Genomic DNA, 15,235 nt, shown 5'->3' with positions numbered 1-15,235 from the left:
AACAAAATATTCTGCAGGCATCCATGCAACATTTTTACAATAAATCATTGCCTTTGATTTGCAAACACATAGTTTTTAATTTGTGTCCTTCTTAAAATACCAAGTCGAATTTGGTTGGTTTGAGTTAGTTCAGGCTGCACATAATCTTCATCATTGTCCTCAAAGTTAGTGTCATCTGGAATTTTTAGTCCTAAGGAAATGCAAAAGTTTTCCAGTAAAATGCAAGTAAAAAATATGTTGCAGCAAGTTGTTGGGGTGTACTGAAGTGTTCCACCACTTTTGTGCAAACACCTCTAACGGTTTTTGAGACGTCCAATGGCTCGCTCTACATCACTACGTACCTGACGGTGAACTTTATTAAAATATATTTCGTCTGGTGTAGTTGGATGATTAAATGGTGTGATCATGACTGGTGACAACCCGTATCCTGAGTCTGCAAAAAGGAAGCCTGCATTTGGATCATTTTCTAACATCTGTTTTAATGCAGAATTAGAAAAAATAAAGGCATCATGGCACGATCCAGGATACTTTGCAACAACATCTCTAAACTTTCCATCAGCATCAATGACAACTTGACAATTCAAAGCAGGTATCCTTTTCTAAAAAAAAAGAAGTTAAAAATCATCAAGATGTTAAAATGTTTTAAATCAAAGAGCAGCAAAAACCTTTTTCGGGAAACATTGGCATCATGTTAGAACAACTGGTCACCTTTAGCCAAAACAAAACATTGTTTTTTTATGTGACCTTTTATTATAAACTATATGACCTTATATTATATTGTTTTTTTAAGTTTAGCACTTACGTTAAATAACTTGATGTTTTCAAACTTTAAAGAACTATGATGTGCTATTTAAAATATTTAAAAAAACTTCAATTTTAGTAATAAACATGTCGCACTTTGTGAAATTGAAGTATTTTCTCTTTGTAAATTAAATATTTTTTTTTTACATATTATTAACAACATGAAGTGCTTTATAATAACTTAACAATGTGAAGTAAAATACAGCTTAAAAAAGCATTAGCATCTAAAAAAAAAAGGAAAAAGTAAATAATCTTTTTATAAAGAATAGCAGAACAGAAATATTTTTTTTGAAGCTTGTATGCATTGTATGCAAACATACATAGACAGAATAAATTTGTGAAACAAAAGCAATTTTTAATTTCTCATGTTAACTATGCCTGTGTAAGTAGGCCAAGCAGTGCACACTTTAAACTTTTGACTAATGACTTAATGCAATATAATCAAAATGATCAGGTATCAAATCAAAATGATCAGGTATCAAAATAAAAAGATGAGTTAACCTGCAAATGTATGCTGGTTCATCAGCCCCAGTAACTCCTTTGATTTGTATCATTGTACCATCTATTACTCCAAGAAGACCTTTAACTCCAAATGATTGAAAGTACTTTCTCTTTGTTTCAGTCATCTCCTCTGGACTATCATACCATCTGACAAGGTGATGATAGTGATGAATAAAATATTTGCAAAACTGATGAAGAATGTGACTACAGCTTGACTGGCTTACATGAGAGGTGTCACCTAAATTTACATGAAACAACATGTGAACGAAATATGCATATTGACCATTATATTCAATTAAACAAAAGCAAGTTAGTTAAAAAAGAGAAAAGTTAACTTTGACAAGGTTAAACTCCAAATAATTTGAAAAATTCAATCACCTTACCAAAAGTCTGCAAAATATAAAATCACATTATAGGAACAGTAGAAGGGTGCAGTGTAAAAATTAATCTTTTAACACAATCTATTATGTTAAGTTTAAAAAAATTAGGGTTTGTTTGATTTTTGCTATATAATAATGAAGCGTCATATTTAAATATAAAGAAAAAAGATATTTAATTTTACTTCATAACAATTGATAAACTGAAAAAAGAATAAAGTTATTTTTAAATAAGCGAACATGATTAGTCTTTAAACAGATTTGCCATTCCAATTTTAAAAGTTTTTCTCTAAGTTTTCCATGAGTAAAGAACATTTCCCCCAAGTTTAACTTTTGAAACTCTCTGAACTTCTACATAATCTTTCCAGGTTATCCTGAAGATTTTGTTTATGCAAATTAAAACATTTTTACTAAAAAGCTAAAAGTTTTACAACAACAAATATCTTGCAAATTCATTGCTATCTGTATTAACAAGCCATTCTTTAAAAAAAAAAACATAAACTATGGAACAAAAATGGAAAAAGCATATTTTCTGTAAACAGAGTTGTTGAGGTTTTCCCTGGGATTTTTGCTACCTCAAGGTTTGCTATGTATTGCAGGGTTTAAAAACCCTGTATAAAGCACCGCCTTTAAGCTCCATTTGTAACAATCCATTAATAACAAGCATATTTAACAATAAAAAAAATCATAAGATTGTAGCTAATCTTTTTTTGAATTGACTAATAATTCTTACCAATAACTGCTTGAAAACTCCCAGTTGACAAAAACCTTAGCACTATTAGTACTTTTGCTTCTGAAGATATTGGGTTGCTTCTCAATGTGATTGGTGACAAATCATTGTGTAAAGTGTTGACAATATCTCTTATATTATTTTTTGGTAAACGAAATTTTTGAATACATTCCACATCAGAGTAATCGCTTAAAGCAACACGTTGAGTCTCACGCCAAAGATGATCTTGACCATGTGCAGTTAGAATAATTGGAATATCCATTTTGACTAAATTATTTATAAAGCTGTTAAAACAAAGATATGAACTATGATCATAACACCTAATAAGACACATACCTTTTTAAAAAAAAGTTGTGAAGAAGAACATATATTTAACAACAATAACATTACATCTTTTAAGATGTTATATTGTTGTACAGAGACTGGTGCAGTTATGTTTACAAACAGGTATTAACAGATATTATGTATAAAGATATTATACATAATATAACATCTTTATAATGTAACATTATATATATATATATATATATATATATATATATATATATATATATATATATATATATATATATATATATAATGTTACATTATAAAGATGTTATATTATGTGATACTAATAATATGACAATATATCATGTCACATAAGATGCTATATCATTATATACTGTAGTGAATAACGTCTTCAAAATGCAATTAGCGTGTGTGTAGGTGTTAAAGTATGTAAAGTGTTAAATGTGTGTGGATGTTAATGTACATAGTTGTTAAGCATGTAGTGTCTTAATATATTCAATGTGTTAAAATGACGCGGTTGTAAAACTGTACAAAAGGTGAGTGTAGTTTATAAATTGTATGATTCACAGTCATATGGAAAAAATATTATCAAGTTCATAAAAAAAACAGTGACTCCTTAGTGTCTCAGGGAAAGTCTGAATAGTTTCCTACAATATAAGATATATTAAGCCTAACATATATAATAATACAACATCTTAATAAGATGTTATGTCATTATGATGCAGTTATTTTTTGTTAATATCTGTGATTATTGTTAACCCTTGCTATAATATATATAGTTTACATATGTTAAGAGCCCTAATAACATATCAATCTGACAATAGAACTTCATATGTATCATAAAAATACAACGCTATTCTTATTATTTATTGATTTTAAAGTTACGCCAAAGTTAGGGCAGCTCATAGCAAGCGTAACTTTTCTTGCGTAAATTGAGCTGAGCAAATTTCTAAAAAGTTTAGTGAATACCATTTCAGTTTAGTGAATACCGATAATTGAGGGTTGAACTTACGCAAAAACTTACGAAAGTTTTTTTGAAGCGCAATTGCGCAAGTTTGGTGAATACGACTTTTACAGTTTTGAACTTACGCCAAACTTACGCAAAAAAAAAGTTTGGTGAATAAGCTCTCTGGTTTTTTTTTGTGGAGGTGTTGCGTTAAAAAAGTTGGTCGTTAAAAAAGTTAACAAATAGTTCTGCGCATGCGTTACGCATGCGCAGTATGGTCAAAGAAGCGTTCGTTAGGGAATGAAATTAGACGTTAAAAAAGTTGCATTTTTTCATTAGGGTATGTAAAATAATAAAAATTCAAGGAGGTTTAATTAAGCATCGGCGTTACCGCACCGTCGGTAAAAATGCGTAAAAATGAGTAAATTTGCGTAAAATGCGTAAAAATGCGTAAATTGCGTAAATTTGCGTAAAAATGCGTAAATCTGCGTAAAAAGCGTAAAAATGCGTAATTACCGCGGTAATTTTGCGTAAAAATGCGTAATACGCAATTTTACCGCATTTATCACTTTTTACCGCATTTATCACTTTTTACCGCATTTATCACTTTTTACCGCTTTTTATCACGATTTACCGCATTTTATCACAAATTACCTCTTTTTTTTGCTGATTACCGAAAAACTAAAAAAAGATACTTTAAATTGCTTTTTGTATTTCTATTAGTAAATATTACATTTACAGTTTTAAACAAACAAGTTATTGATAAAAAATTAATCATCAGATATATCATCATCTGTCTCTAATAAAATGTTTGCAAGCTCAGATGCTCTGTACTTTTTTTTCTCATTCCCCTTCCAATTCGACTTCATTATATTACCTAATTTTGCTTTTTTGATTCTACTTTGATTGTGCTGGAGTGTCATTGGAATAAACAAAGAGACACTTTGAGTTTGGTCTTTACCTTGAGTCACTTCATACGCTTCTTGTTGAGCTAGAGTCCTTTGACTCTCTTGAGTATCTAACTGTAGCTGTTGTTGCTTATTAGGTTCAGGACCAGTTTGAGTATCTGATAAAGTTGGAGAAGCCTTTTCAAGTGCACCTCTTTTTTTAGTTTCAGTTTGACAATGTGATTTTCCCTGTTGGTGAGTCTTCTTAGTTGGTGGTGTGACATGTGGTAATTCATACGGCTCTTCTTCGCAAGTTTTTTCCCAATCGTTGAGGTTAGAAGGAACCCTTGCGTAATTTTGACTCACAAAAACTAACATGCTAGTGTTTTCTGGTTTTACATTATGTCTAAAATCAGTAACTGTCCTACCTCCTACTGAAAACATTCTTTCTGATGAAGCAGAAGTCACAGGTATAGCCAAGTAACTTCTAGCCAGACCAGCTAGCAAAGGTAACTCATTTTTATTTTGCTTCCACCATTCTAAAGCATCCACATCCCTTTCAGGTAAGGCCATAGTCTGATACTTTTCAAATTCAAGCATCAAGGGTGGCTTGAGCTTTGATTGGCTAGGCTGTGAAGTCCCAGGGCGATGCGCTGAAACCTGCCTCCTGTCTTTCAAAAACTCAAGGTCCACTGGATCCATAGTTTCGTCAAGATCTGATGTTTCTAGCGAAGTATGATCATCAACCAATAACTCGCAGAACTGGATTGTGGTTGGGTGATTGTCAACCAATTCCTTGATGGCGGCTTCCCTCCCTTCCTCACTGTTTGCAATATTTTTGAGTGTATATCCTCTATAATATGGGTGCAGAAGTGAACCCACATTATAGTATTTGACTCCAACGCCATAATTAGGTAAACCCTTCTCAAATTCTTTCATGAAGTTGTGTAGGCACTCTGCAACTTGAGGGTCACGCTCTTCAATGTCATTTATGGTTCTTTTGCAAAGCAAGTGGAGATTTAATATGTCTTTTTGAACTTTATGCATAGTCACTAGATTTTCAGAAGACCAGGAATCAGAGCATCGCTTACATTCTGCCAGAAATGGTAAAATGTTGTAAATACTAATAAACTCTAACTCATCCGGAATCAAACTTTGAAGATCTGGTTTGTTTAGAGTTTCTAGAGCAACCAGTAAACCAGCCTTCAATCTGAGGATTGACTTAAGCATCATAAAGTTAGAATTCCATCTTGTTACAATTGGCTGAATGATCTTGACTGGTTCTATATTTGCTTCCACGCACGCTTTCTTGATGTCCTGCCAGTCTAATGAACTTTGGTGGGTCCTTTGAGCAAGTCCTTTACATTTCTTAATTATACCATTGATTCCTTCTGATTTTTCTACAGCCTTTGTTAAACAAGTGTTGAGCAGATGATCGGCACAGGTTAGATGATCACTGATCTCTTTGCTTTCCGTGATTGCTTTCTTCATGTTGGCTGCAGCATCAGTAACACCCACTTTGTAAAGGTCTTCCCTCTGAAGACCAGGAAATTGAGAAATCATGTGGTCTATTCCTTGTGCAAGCAAAACCCCTGTATGTCTCCCAATAAAGTTTTGGCAATCCAAAGATAAGTTTTTGAGTTCAAAGTCTTTGGTAACATAATGCAATGTAAGGGAGACGAAGGGATCACCATTTCTTGCAGTCCATCCATCTGTAGTGAAAGCTGCCATTTCGCAATGCGGGATGTCTCTCTCAATTTGCATTTTTACATCACGTCTTAGACTGCGATAAATCATTGGTAGCTTGAATTTGGATAAGGTGGTTGGACTTTTTAGGTTGGCTTGTGGACAAAGATAATTCAGCAGCATTTTGAAGCCAGCAGTTTCAATAACGTGAAACGGGAGGTTAGAGAGAACTAGTGAAAGGGTTAGGATGGTATCAAATTCCAACTGTTGAGCACTTTGTGAAGGCCACTTTATTGTTTCAGTAAAGTCGTCCATTTTTGTTTGGTGACTTGATGATGCATCATGTGGGAGGTTATCAAGCCTTTTGTTTTTATTAATAGGACCAAAATATCTTCTTATGGTACTGGACTTATCAGCCTCTGCCTGAGCATTCCTCTTTTCTTGAAATTTCTTCTCTTTATTTTCGTTATCGACTTTTTGCATCTGGTAAAAAGATAGCGGATTGCAGGATCTGAAATAAAATAGTGGAATTATATATGTTTAAAAGGATGCGAATTACAATGTTTCAGTAGTAGATAGTTCATAAAAAATAAATACATGAACCACAAGACACATTAGTGTTTTTTTAAAAATTCTAAATAATTTTTTTTTTATCATGTTGCATTTTACCATGGACATATAAGAAATGGACGTGCAACCTATTGTTTTTTTTGCGAACCATGCTCGTTGCGCATAGTAAGAAATCTTTTGTTTTAAGCAATAGAAATTAAATTATATTAAAGTCTGTCGGATTTAACGAAAATTTTTGGACTCGTCTAACCAGTCATTTCAACTTCCTCTCATTTATTAAAGATAACAGCAAAAGAACCAAGTTTTAAGCTTAATTTTATATAGATAGACATTCTTAATACCTTAAGAAATAACGCGGACAATGAAAAGAAATTGAGATCATTTGCTTGACTACCTTAGTACATGTATAACTTGAGATAAAATAAATAATACAAAAATCAAATTGTTTTGTAGCTACCTAGAGCACAATGCTTTCATGTCTAGGGAATTACTCCATCTATTATATTGCTGTAGACATCCAGTTTATGAATATTATAGAATTTTCTATTTTTATGTTTAACAACAGAAATACATACAGTAAAGGATAAATAACTTATACATAAAATGAATGTAAATACAATAAAGAAAAAAATAATTTGTCACAGTTTTAAAGAATTTAGCAAAGTCAATTTATGGCAAACCGCAAGAATAACTAAGTATTTAATATTAACATAAAATGATTTACCAGCTATATATAAACTAATTTTTATTTGACAAAAACAAATGGGTTATTATGAGCTTATTATGACAATTGAAATAATATATGAAATATGAAAAGCGAAAACATGAAATATCTGACCGCATTTTGCAAGATAATTATAAATTTGAATAACTTTTTAAAAGGTTATGCTTTATCAAATGAATTATAAAAAAGTCTATAAGAAAATACACCTACTAAAAAAATAATGCATTAAGGAATATAAATTATGGAGCTTATAAAGTAGCCGAGGCAAAAAATGGCGACATGTCGGAAAAAATACTAAAAAAATACACAAAATTAAGGCTGGTGAATGAAAGACCAAGGAGTTGAATGAAACCAGATCTTAATAAAAAATTTAATTTAAGCTTTTTTATACTTCGCTATACTTTTTTTAGTCATTTTAAAATTATCCATACAGATGGTTTAAAATATACTAAATTATAGTAAGAGTAAAACACTTACTTTAAATGAGCTTTAACTCCACTGGTGCTACCTTGAGACAGCTTAATCACTTTTTTGCACTTATTGCACTAAGCAAATCCTGATTTTCTGCCAGAGCCAGAGATGTTATCCTCTTCTCTGTCTAGCTTGGTAAAATAATTCCAAAGAGACATTGTTTCTTGAAGATGGTTTGATTCGGTAGTGATTTTGGTATACTAATCAGATCACTGAAGAACTTTGAGGTTGTTAGTCTTTCTTGACTTTTGTCAAGCTTATATAGGAGACTAATTTAATTTTAGAGGGTAATTAATTATTTAACAACTATCTGACTTGATAAAAACAAAGTAATTTTTTACCATAATAATTACCGCTTATACAAACTTTTATCACAATTTACCGAAATTACCGATTTTTACCGCTTTTACGCAGTTTTACCGTATTTACGCAATTTTACCGTTTTTACGCATTTTCACACATTTTACGCATTTTTACGCATTTTTACCGATTTTACGCATTTTTACGCAATTTTACCGTCTTCTGTTACAAGAAAGCGTAAAAATGCGAAATACGCGTAATACGCATTTTTACCGCATTGCGGTAAAAATGCGTATTACGCGTTTTACCGCATTTTACCGCATTTTACCGAAATTTTTTTACCGCCAGTGCGGTAACGCCGATGCTTAGGTTTAATACACAGGAGACGGCATGTGACGGAGAAAACTGTCCGTTGGAGTAAACTGTCCGATCGGACATTTTACTCCGGAGTAGAATGTCCTAGTTTGGAGTAAGTTGTCCGACCTAGAGCATAGTGTAATTTTATGAATTTATGAACCTAGAGCATAGTGTAATTTTATGAATTATCTATCTACATCTGTTTATCGCCATGAATGCACCCCGAATGAAAAGCGGGCGATTCGACGAAGAGCAACCAGGTATAGATTATAAACATTAAGCATAGATTATATCATTTTGTAACTATGTTACAAGTAACGTAGTTACAATATGATATATACTTTGATAGTCATTATGACAAATTGTTTATAACATTTGTGACACTGTAAAGTAGATTACAAATATATTCGATATGACAAATAGAATATATGATAATTGTATATTCTATTTGTCAAATAAAATACCGTAAAATGAGGTGACTTTGGCCTTGTAGGTGACTTTGGCTAATTTATAAAAAAAAGTTTTAACTTTTAAAAACTACTTTGTACTTTTGCAGCTTCTTCCAAATTTAAGTTTATCTCAAAAGTAAATTTATTTTGTTTATTTATTACTTACACTAATTGCAGTTTGCGGAATTATTAATATGTTTTTTTTGTTTGTTTATTAGAGTCTATAAAAATTGTTAAATTTATATGCTGCAAAATTGTGAGTTGGTTGAAAATGCTGTTAATATTTGAGTGGGTTGTGATGCTATAACTAATAGTATATTTATATAGGATGAGTTTTGAATAATAGTTGCCAAATTTATAACACTTCTAATTAAAAATAACTTTAAGTAAAATTTATGGGGTGGCTTTGGCCACAACTTGGGGTGACTTTAATCTAAGTAAAAAATATAATTATTTGATTTTCAATACTATATTTTTGATTTTTTTTTCAGAAAATGTTGTCTTTAGATATAATTTTATTGATTTAATTTTCAATTTTGGTTTTTAGGATAAAATACTATTTAATAATCATACTTACATCAAAGAAAACATGCCAAGAACATATAAATGTGTTGCTGGGAGTCGTGATTATATTACATACACCCAGAAAACATTAACCAAATGTTTAAAAGAAGTAAGAAGTGAAAAAACTTCTGAAAAACATGTTCTAATTGGAGACAATTTATCATCATATATAAATACATATGTACTGTCTTTGTGTGAAGAAAACAACATTAAGTTTATTGCACTTCCTCCCAACTCCACGTATTTAATGCAGCCATTTGATGTTGCATATTTTTGACCAATAAAAGCTCAGTAGAGAAAAATATTAACAACTTGGAAGGAAAGTGGCAAAGGACGTAAAGCTCCTTCCCTTCCAAAAGACCAGTTTCCAGCATTGCTTAAATGTCTCATGAAAAAAATTAAAGAACCTGGTTTTGAAAGTATGAAGGCAGGCTTCAGAAAAACTGGATTATACCCACTTGATCGAAAACAGGTACTAGATAGACTTCCTAAACAAGGTATCCACTAAAAAAAAAACAAGGTATCCACTCTTGAACAGCAAATAATTACAGATAATTTATTAAATAACTCTAGCACTTATAGTTTAAGATTTCTGTATGATTTATATCTTAAATAAATGTGTAAGTTACCTTCAAGCTTTTGTTTTTAATATTTTTTTGCCTTAAAAACACATCACCTAATATCCATGTATCTGTGAATATGTAAAATATGAAACGAATAATCAATAATTATAATTTGCTTTTAGGTGGCCAAAGTCACCACCACTATAGGGGTGACTTTGACTTACCTTAAAAATTGAAAAAATTGGGTAAAAGGTATAAAACTTTTGTTTTTTATTTTAATTATTTATTTCTTTGACATCGTGCACACCTAATGCAATTTATATCAACATATTAATCATTTATAATTAAATTTTGAAAAAAAGTTTGTTTATGTATTATTGGAAGCAGTTAATTATTTATAATTTGCAGGTTTAGGATGGAGGATGATAAACTGCATCACAAGACAAAGAATGACATATGGTTGGAAGTGGTTTTCAGCAAAGAACAAAGAAAACAAAATGTTAAGTTTTGTCATAGCGAACCTACTGCCGGTCACCTTGGTAGAACACGAACTTTTTACAAGGTGTCAGAACGTTTTTACTGGCCAGGAATTTTCAAAGATGTAGAAAATGCTGTATGTATATTACATCATTGTTGTCAATATTAATATGGCATTTATATATATATATATATATATATATATATATATATATATATATATATATATATATATATATATATATATATATATATATATATAATATATATATAATAGCTTATATATATTATATATATATCCTGTGACATCAGAATATTAATATATACCATATGCTAGAATTTGTAATTTACAAGTTACACATAACATAGGTTAAAAACTGTGAACAATGTCAGCACACAAATTTGCGAAAATTCGAAAAAACTAGTCCAGAGCTGCATCCTATTAAAGTACAGTCACCATGGTTTCATATTGGAATTGATTTAATAGGACCACTTCCTGAAACATCTGATGGAAATAAATATATTCTTGCTATCTCTGATTATTGCTCAAAGTCGGTAGCAGCATTTCCCCTAAGATCAAAATTAGCAAATGGTGTTGCAATAGCATTGTATAAGGTAAATTTAAATATTATCATCTGATTGCATTTAAATAATTTTTTTGAAGATATAAGAATATTTTAAATATTTTAGTTGTTCATGCAAATGGGTATACCAAAAGTTGTCACCTCTGACCGAGGCACAGAGTTTTACAACCAAATAAACAAGGAACTAATGTCTTTGTTAAATGTGAAACATCATTTTACCACAGCCTATCATCCACAGGTTTAAAAATTTGAATTCAAGTTATATATAGGAGCTGTCTAGTTTTAAAATATTGGATTTAATCAACTTGTGTTTTAGGCTAATGGCTTAGATGAGCGGTTCAATCAAACCATCCAATTAATGCTTGCAAAATTTTGCAATGACCGCCACATTACATGGGATACTCATTTGGATGCTTGTACTTTTGCATACAATACATCAAGGCAAGAGTCTACAAAATATACTCCCTTTGAGTTAATGTTTGGAAGGAAGCCCATACTTCCTATAGAATTAGAAGTTGCAGGAGAATCTCCTCAATCATTGTTAATTGATTTTAACATGAGACCTGAAAGCAACCAACATTTTATGAATAAACTAATTGAGGAAAGGTATAAAGCATTTACTGGTTTGTTAAAATATGTTTGCAGAACATTACTGTAACAATTTGATTTTTTTCAAGGTTTTTTCTTTCTTTTTTTTTATTTATTTCTGGCATGTTTAATAGAGTTTTAATATGCAAAATGTTCTTTTTTCTTTCTTTAAAAATATACTTTAAATTTTACAATAATTGTTTATACTTTAGATCAAATCTGCTAGAAAAAGCTAAGCAAAACATTGAAATGGCTCAAGAAAAGCAGAAAACAAATTATAACAAGAAGCATGCAAATCCATTTGTTTATGCCATTGGGTTCTTATCAAGGATTTCACGCAGAAAAAAAGGAAAGAAGGCAAATTAGATTTTAGATGGCTTGGACCTTTTTGTATCCTGAAAAATTTAGGAAAAGGATCATATCTCTTACAAGAGATAGCCACCTTGAAGGAGAAGAAAGTTAATGGTTCCCACATCAAACCATATATTAGTGGAAGCAAAACCTTAACACCAGAGACTGATTCTCTTCAAGAGAATCTTACTTGTAGTAAGGTTAGTAGTAAAATTGATAGTAGTCATGCAACTTCTGTTAATGTTCCATCAAATACTTATTCAGTTTCAACCATAAGCTCTTCTACAAGCAACAACAGCAACCAGAATAAAATATCTCATGTATTTTTAACACCTAGTATTAAATCTATTCCAACTGCGATGTCAATGAAACCCTCAAAATGCTACTATGAAGAGCATAATTATTGTAAACCAGCAAAGCGAAAATATTATGAAACAAATGAATCCAATGATGATCACAACATTGAGATAAATTCAATTGAAGTAGAATCCTTCAAAATTGCATCCAAAGAAGGAGAGAACAAAGTATTGTGGATAAAAAATGGTTTATTTGAGTTGACATTAGTGGAAAAAAATATTCTTCTAAGTGAGAATAAGTGGCTAACAGATAACATAATTTTTGCCTCACAAAATATTTTAAAGGCACAATCATTAATTTCTGGTTTTCAAGATCCAATTTTAGGATTAAATATGTCATTTGTTAATATGACAAGTCCTTTTATCCAGATAGTTCACAATGGATATGGACACTGGTTTGTAATTAGCAGTATAGGAACACAAAAATTAAATGAAGTTCATGTTTATGACAGCTTGTTGCACTCATTGAGTGATCAAGGAAAAAAACAGGTGGCTGCTCTTTTAACATGTCCTGAAAAAAACATTGCTGTAAAAATAATGGATGTTCAACAGCAGAAAGGAGGGAATGATTGTGGCTTATTTGCTGTTGCTTTTGCTACAGCTTTAACTAAGCAGATACAACCAGAGCATTGTTTGTTTAAGCAAAGTATAATGCGGGATCATTTATTAAAAAGCCTTCAAGAACAGGTTCTTTCCATGTTCCCAACTGTTAGTGTAAATATAGGAAGGGGCGGTGTTAGCCGCATTGAGTTCATAGAAATTTTCTGTTCTTGTCGGATGCCTGCTGAAGGCAAAATGATTAAATGTTTAAAGTGCAATGAGTTATATTACTTGAACTGTTTGATCAACATTTCGGAAAGCAGCTTTGATGATTTTTGTTGTAATTCATGCAATTAACTACTGGATAATAAAAGTAAAAATAATAGCACTAATATAAGTAATTATGAAGACATTCCATTATAGTAAAAAATATAATAATCTGCTTTTAAAAACGAAAAATCTATATATGTATATAATGTATATTTATATAATACATATTTATAAAATATGTCTATTTACATGTCTATTTGCATGTATATTTGCGCAAATCATTAAAATTACCAGAAGATCTTAGTAACATTATTTACAAATAAATTTAATAAAAATGACAAATATATATATTTTTTTTCCATGTAGCAGAATTAAACTTATTAATATTGAAATATTTCAACTAATTTTTTAGAATTCATTATACAATAAAATTTCATTTTAAATGAGGAGGTTATAAACTTTACATATTAATAACTTGTTCAAGGCTTCGATTTTAGATTTACAAATTTCTTTCTTATTTGATGCCAGTATACTTGATTTAGAAAATGGCATTTTATTGTTTCTAGTTCAATTATTTATTTGTATATGAATTTTTCCTCTTTTTTTTTCAGAACGAATAATACTTAACAAATAAATGAAGTTGCTCGAAAGAGTTTTGCTGATCATTTAAATCCATCATTTAAGATTTTATTTCTTTTAGCTTTTAATTGTTGTTATGTGTTATATATATTAAAACTTAGTTATCAGAATGCATATGTATTCCAATAACTTAATACTTGGTTTTAATTTAATCAAATTTTAATAACTATCCAAATTTGTTAAATAAAAAAATACATAACCTCTTTCAGGCGACTTTATTGAGGGGATTGTGGGTGGGATCAAATTGAAAATTTTTCCGATTTATTTTTTTGAGAAATTATTAAGTAATTGATAGTTACTTTTTAAATTAAAATCATTGTTATATTTTAAATATGCAAAACAGTAAAAAGTACTTTTTCATTTTAGACTTAAAAATGAATATAAATCAAAAACTGGAAATATTGCTAAAAAAATCACGAAAGATATGAGAAAAACCAATAAATACCAACAACTTTCTATTTTTTACTGGAAGTATTTATCCAAATAAATTGTAATATATATTTTAAGTTAATAAATTGTGATATTGATATGCCACTTGTTTGCGTAATTCCCCATTTTTTATGTCTTCTTTTTTATAGCTTTTTCATGACAATATAAAAGTGAATAAAACGAAAAACAAATTTTAGCGTGGAAACAAAATTTGCTTTCAACAATCCAATATAACTAATGTGATTGTTCTGCGAAAAGAGTATACTCATTTCGCAAGCATGTTCCTAACCTTAGATGTATTAGATTTCGTGTGTGCCAGTTTTTCACGAAATCTTAGATTTAAGTCTTCTATCGAAATATTATTTACTCGCAAAATATATTCCAAGCTGACTGCGCAGTTGCCTAGTATATAATACATTTACATGTGAATTTCAAAAATTTTCAAATATCTATCCACGCAAGAAGTATAAAATATGTCGATGTAAACTTATTTTGTGATGTTTTAACTTTTCATACCATCAAAAATTGACCATGGGAACTGAAAAAAATTTGGTTAATTTGTATAAGCTCCATAACTCATTACTATGTTTATTATAATTGTATTATGTTTAGTGTTTAAATAATATTATAAAAAGTGATCAAGTTTCTATATGCCTTTCGCGCAGAATGCGCGAGTTTTTAAACCATCGTTTAAACAAAAGCTAAACGACATTGCTTAAATATTCCGAAGAAAATTATCCTCAAAATAGTAGGACAGTTTACTCCAACGTAGGACAGTTTGCTC

General features: G+C 30.3%; 1 pseudogene across 1 annotated transcript in view; it reads right to left on the bottom strand.

The window, feature by feature from the left end:
* The window catches only part of LOC149893136 (uncharacterized), a 39,581-nt pseudogene extending 36,746 nt beyond the window's left edge, over nucleotides 1–2,835 (bottom strand). The window contains exons 1-3 of the transcript XR_016453729.1: nucleotides 2,413–2,835; nucleotides 1,303–1,540; nucleotides 52–599 (exon numbers count right to left, since the gene is read on the bottom strand). The product of XR_016453729.1 is annotated as an uncharacterized LOC149893136 (transcript). The remainder of the gene's footprint in view (nucleotides 1–51; nucleotides 600–1,302; nucleotides 1,541–2,412) is intronic.
* Nucleotides 2,836–15,235: the final 12,400 nt, after the last annotated feature.

The sequence above is a fragment of the Hydra viridissima genome, unplaced genomic scaffold (genome assembly GCF_058129835.1).
Source record: "Hydra viridissima isolate aposymbiotic clone 2 unplaced genomic scaffold, HvirCarnegie_v1 scaffold_1, whole genome shotgun sequence".
In the NCBI taxonomy this organism is placed as follows: Eukaryota; Metazoa; Cnidaria; class Hydrozoa; order Anthoathecata; family Hydridae; genus Hydra; species Hydra viridissima.
The sequence above is the reverse complement of the archived record's forward strand: the minus strand, read 5'-3'. Positions and strand labels throughout refer to the sequence as shown.